This window comes from Moschus berezovskii, chromosome 18 (genome assembly GCF_049115385.1).
Source record: "Moschus berezovskii isolate FMDL1 chromosome 18, NW_MosBer_1.0, whole genome shotgun sequence".
Classification (NCBI taxonomy): domain Eukaryota; kingdom Metazoa; phylum Chordata; class Mammalia; order Artiodactyla; family Moschidae; genus Moschus; species Moschus berezovskii.
In genome coordinates this window covers 60,241,591-60,248,041 of record NC_142477.1, presented here as the reverse complement: position 1 = coordinate 60,248,041, position 6,451 = coordinate 60,241,591, and positions in this window count along the sequence as shown.

Genomic DNA, 6,451 nt, shown 5'->3' with positions numbered 1-6,451 from the left:
ACCACTCTCTCTTTCTGGTGTTTCCTCAAGGAAGGGCAAAGTTTTTCAAACAGAAATCACAAACTCAAGAGGTGGAAGAAAAAGAAAAATACAGAAAGACCTTGGCAATAAAGGCCACAATGGGATGAAGTCACTAGAAAATAACAAATGCAGAGGATGGCATAAGATAGGATCCCATAGAATAAATAACATATTTTAACACTATTGTAGCTCTTGTTGTTCACTTGCTAAGTGGTGTCCAAGTTTTTGTGACCCCGTAAACAGCAGCATGCCAGGCTTCCCTGTCGTCACTGTTTCCCAGAGGTTGCCCAAACTCATGTCCATTGAGTTGGTGACGCCATCCAACCATCTCATCTTCTGTTGCCCCCTTCTTCTCCTGCCCTCAATCATTTCCATCATCAGGGTCTTTTCCAATTAGTCAGCTCTTGGCATCCGTTGGCCAAAGTATTGAAGCTTCAGCTTCAGCATCAGTCCTTCTAACGAATATTTAGGGTTGATTTTTTTTTTAGGATTGACTGGTTTGATCTCTTCACTGTCCAAGGAACTCTTAGAGAGTCTTTTCCAGCACCACAGTTCCAAATCATCAATTCTTCAGCACTCAGCTTCTTTATAATCCAGTTCTAGCATCCGTGAATGACTCTGGGAAAAACCATACCTTTGACTGTATGGAATTTTGTAGGCAAAGTGATTTCGTTGCTTTTTAATATGCTATCTAGGTTTTTCATAGCTTTCCTTCCAAGGAGCAAACATCGTTTAATTTTATGGTGCTCACCATCTGCAGTGATTTTGGAGCCAAGAAAATAACATCTATCACTGCTTCCCAACCCAGGGATCGAACCCAGGTCTCCTGCATTGCAGGTGGATTCTTTACCAGGTCTTCCACATTGCAGGTGGATTCTGAGCCACAAGGGAAGTGTACCATTGTGGTTATTGGGTCATTAAGACCTTTTTTTGTGTATAACTATGAAAGTGAAAGTGAGGTCACTCAGTCATGTCCAACTCTTTGCAACCCCGTGGACTGTAACCTGCCAGGCTCCTCCATCCATGGGATTTTCCAGGCAAGAGTACTGGAGTGAATTTCCTTCTCCAGGTAATCTTCCTGACCCAGGATCAAACCTAGGTCTCTATGCTAAAAAGTTGGAACCACTTTGAACCTCTATTTCAAATGTTGCAGAACTCAACCCAAAAGGAGAACATAACCCATTCAACATTCCTCATAGGGAAGACACTTTCCCCCATCCCCTAGGAGCTCCTAGTTCCTATTGCTACTTGTGAGTACCTGATGGAACTGGTTTCAAAACTATATCCAGGTTAGTGAGGAAGAAGACTAAGTCTAACATGTTTCGATATGTGTCTGCTAAGGTGCCTGAGACTGAACTAGACCCTTTTACATAGATCTGGGATGTAAACTGGCTACAGTATCTTTACTTTAGAAGATTATTCTCTGGGGAATCTGAGCAGTCCAGGGGAAAAAGTTCCTAAAGAGACTGATATAGGGAACTCACCAAAAAATGAACAGATCAGCAGTGCAGGCTAAGGCCTCACACTGACGGACTCCCTACATGTCCTATGTCTTCAAATAATTCTTTGGTGCTCCCCTCTGACTAGAAGAGGACAGACAAGGAGCATAAGACATTGGAGACTGTCTATAATATGAAAGACAGAGGCCAAAATCACTGAAGAAATGTAACTTGAAGGAATAAAATACCATGCATAGATCTAAAAATGTGAAAAAATATTTAATCTTTGTGAAAAAAATTAAAGAAGATACTGTATCTATGAAACAAGAATAAAATGGTTTAAAAACTAAAAAATCAGAAAACAGGAGTTCATGGAAATTAAAAAAAAATGATACCAGATATAAAAACTCAATAGAAGGCAGAAAGATAAAATGAATAAGTTTCCCAGAAGTATTAAAAATATAAAAATTGGACATAAATTATGAAAGTTAGAGGAACATTTCAGGATGCCCAAATCCCAATAAATGGAATTCTTGAAAGAAAGATCAAGTAAAATAAAGGGAAAATTATGTTTTAAATTTCTAAGTAATTGTAGAACATAGTTTTCCAGATAAAAAGAACACATCTTGTGCCCAACATCAGACCTACAAAAAGCAGATTCTTGCAAAATTTTAAGAACACTGAGAATAAGAGAGGATAGATAAAAACTTTTAAGAAAGAAAAGCAATTTAATTACAAAGGGTCAAGAATCAGATTGGCACAGAAATCTCAATAGTTACACTAAAAACAAGTAGAAAATGGAGAAATATCTTCAAAATTTTGAGGGAAAATAATTTCAAACCTGAAATTATATACCCAGATAAACCATTGATTAAGGATGAAGGTAGGATAAAGACATTTTTTTTTTCCACTGTGCAAGGCCTCCATTTTTTTCTTACGCATCATTTTTCTGGGAAATCACTGGACATAGTATAACATGAGATAGTAAAATGAAGTAGTAAATCAAGATAGAAGAGATGGAACTCAGGAAACAGAAGACAAGATAAGATGAAGGCAAAGGAAAGTTCATGGTTATCATGGAGGGAAATTCTACAAGAATTTTATGTACCAAGCGTAGAGGACCGTAACTGGCGGCCAGAGCAGTCAGGAGATGCTGGGCGAGGCGTTTCTCAGGAGAGGGAAGTGAGAGACTACATGCTGCACCTGAATGTTCTGGGGGAGGTTGGACTCTTGGAGAGAGTTCAGGATTACTGATTCACTTAAAGACAAAAGTTATACAAGAAAAGAGATCAAAACGCAGTTTTACAGTTAAAATAACTTCAGCGTTAAGACATCCAACCAGAATTATGGCAAGGCTCTGTAGCTGTGACAGGAGAGTTGGGAGATGGGAAAGGCACACGGCCGAGCAGGGAGGACCAGGCAGCAGAACAGAGTGGGAAGTGAATAGATGTCTAAAGTGAGAGGTCAAGAAGATAGTTTGGTAATGAGGGTATGGGCTTCCCTGGTAGCTCAGATGGTAAAGAATCTGCCTGCAATGCAGGAGATGCCCTTTCGACTTCTGGGTCAAGACTCCATGGAGAAGGGATAGGGTACCCACTCCAGCATTCTTGGGCTTCCCTGGTAGCTCAGATGGTAAAGAATCCACCTGCAATGCGGGATACCTGGGTTTGATCCCTGGGTCGGGAAGATCCCCTGGAGGAAGGCATGGCAACCCACACCAGTATTCTTGCCTGGAGAATCTCCCTGGACAGAGGAGTCTGGCGGGCTACAGTCTATGGGCTCGCAGAGTCAGACACGACTGAGTGACTAAGCAACGAGGGTGTATATACTGGAAGAGTGAGCACAATGATTGTCTCAGAGAACCATGCGTGTCTTTAAACGTTGTGTTTGTGTTTTCTTCTTTCATGAAAAGTGAGAACTAAGTTAAAAATACAAAGGAAGCATTTTGGAAAGCAGATCAATAATAAAGTGAAACACTTGTTTAATGAGGAAGTGATGCTTATTCCAAAGAGGTCAAGGCTGGTTAACTCTTCCTCTATGAAGTACCTGGTTAGATAACTTTCCATAGGCACATAGGCATAGATCATCTCTGTGACTAGGGTGGTTTAATAATTCTGAGTCTTAGTCAAGGCAGAGGCACTTCATCACCAGGGAAAGATGCCTACAGCTTTAATGATAAGAAATTAATGGATATGCTCATTGCTCAGGCGCTCCTTTCGTCCACCAAGAAGTAGTGTTGAAAGCTGATACATGTTAAATTCTTTGTAGATTTAAAAAAGAGTAATAACAGGCCTCTGTGTTGTGCTGCAGATTTACCTTTGGCTAAAATTATCCTCCTGGCCATTTATCACTTTGCTCCCCAAGTCCTGGACTCAGGTGGGAAGTGAACTGAGTCATTTGTAAACTGCATTAATTACAGATACACAAGACATATCTGCTTTTATCTTCCTTTCTCCAAAAGGCAAACTGTGATTTGTTCTCTTTCTGTGACCTACACAGAGTAATCTTCCCAAGTAATATTAACATTTAGAATACAGTCCCTCAGCTGATCATTGGACCCATGACTTACTCATCACAAGTACCAGATATTAATAACGTTTTAAAAACATCCATACCTGGCTTCATATAGTCCCTCAAGAGACTCAAGAAGAACATTGAAAGTTCAGAAAGCTTGCTTTTTTCTTGAGGAAACTTTGTAAGAGCAATTGTTTTTAAATTATAAGAGGATTCTTGAGTATTTTTGCTTTATAGATTTTTGGATGGATTGAACTAGTCATTTTCATTAACTGCCTGATCCTATATGCTCTATTTGGCCACATTTCTATAGAAGGCATTCCCCTAATACCCACATACATGGTAGAATAATAAACAAATTGCAGGGATCAAGATATGCCCACATACCGGCTGATAGATGGGGATATTCTCAGTCTCTGGCTGTCTGGGCCAAGCAGAAGCAGGATCTGGCCTCTTTAGATTCTAAGTGGGAAATGCACAGCTGGGTTTACCAACCTACCAACACCCTACACAAGAAGAAAACAGTTCTAGAAAAGGAACCCCAATGGAGTTAGGAAGGAGGAATGAATGCTGGAAAACTAATAAATGCCACAAACCCTCCTAATAACTAATAAATTTCACATTTCCTCTGAACCCCATATATCTATATAATCAGCAATTAATAAACTCTTAAAAAGTGGTAGTTGATAAAGGCTGAAAGAGTTAACCTTAGAAGTTTGCAACAAGTATTTATTAAGCATAAATAATTCACTTTATCTTCCCAATAGCTCAATAAAGTAGAACTTAAATGATCCCCTTTTAAGGTGAGAAAACTGAGGCTTATACAAATAAAACTTATTTTCTCAAGGTCACCCAAATAATAAAGAACTGAAATTTAATCTTATTTCTATTTAACTCCGAACTGACACTGGTGCTCCAGTAATGGTAAGCCTCAAAACCAAGGGGGGCAAATGTAACTGACCTGATGTTTTTAGGGGAAAAAATCACCACATTAATTAGCACAACTGATTATGTGGGCCTCCATAAGATATTTTTAAAAACTGAGACTAACCTTGGGAGAATTGATTCTACTTGCACAGGTAATAAACAAGAAGAAAACATTTAACTAGTTAATTCAAGACTAAACAGAAGGTGGTTTTTCCTAGCATCGGATTCCATGAGGAGAATCAGGAGAGTGTGGGCAGGGAACATTCAAGTTTGCCACCTGACATGAACAAGGATGTAACCAAACTGTCAATATTCTTCACGTCCTTGCTACTCACTACTGACAGATTTGAAACAGAGGTCAACTGCACAGGCTTATGTTCCTTATTGTGGACACAGGACCAGGTCAGGGAGACCCGTTTTTTTTCAAAGACCTCTAAGATACCAAAGCTTTTGGAATTCCATGTATAAACTTACTGATGAGCCATATTGTTGTTCAGTTGCTAAGTGGTGTTCAACTCTTTGTGACCCCATGGACAGCAGTATGCTATGCTTCCCTGTCCTACACTATCTCCTGGAGTCTGTTCAAACTCATTTCCATTGAGTCAATGATGCCCATCCAACTGTCTCATTCTCTGTCACCCGCTTCTCCTGCCTTCAATCTTTCCCAGCATCAGGGTCTTTTAAGATGAGTCAGCTCTTTGCACCAGGTGGCCAAAATATTGGAGCTTCAGCTTCAGCATCACTCCTTCCAGTGAATATTCAGGACTGATTTCCTTCAGGATTGACTGGTTTGATCTCCTTGAAGTCCAAGGGACTCTCAAGAGTCTTCTCCAGCACTCTAGTTTGAAAGCATCAGTTCTTTGGCATTCAGCCTTCTTTGTGGTACAGCTCTCATCCATACATGACTACTGGAAAAGCCATAGCTTTGACTTTACACACTTTTGTCAGCAAAGTGATGTCTCTGCTTTTTAATACACTGTCTAGGTTTGTCATAGCTTTCCTTCCAAGGAGCAAGCATCTTTTAATTTCATGGCTGCAGTCACTGTCCACAGTGATTTTGGAGCCCAAGAAAATAAATCTGTCATTTGTTTTCATTTTTTCCCCATTTATTTGCCACAGAATGATGGGACCAGATGCCATGATCTTAGTTTTTTGAAGGCTGAGTTTTAAGTCATGGTATTGGGTAAATTTAATTTGAAACTGAAAGAAAAAATAGAGCCTGGTACAGTTATTTCTGGAAGTATAGGCTTACAGATGTAAACTAGAGGTGTGTGGGTTAGGCCAGTGGTGCCTGGGAGTGCCTGTGATTTCTCATTGTAGAAATACCTTGAATCTGAGAAGTCACACATATTGTTGTTAAAGTTGTGAAGATTTGTTGGAAATGAAGCCAAGCTTTCAAAGCAGATTTGTAGGTAGTGTTGTACAAGCTTTGAGTCTCTACAGCTATCCTTGGAGCTTGAATGTCAGGGGATAGGAATTGGCAACCATCTGCCCTAGCAATTTGGTTGCATCTAGAGAGACTGATAGGGCTTCCCTGGTGGCTCAGATGG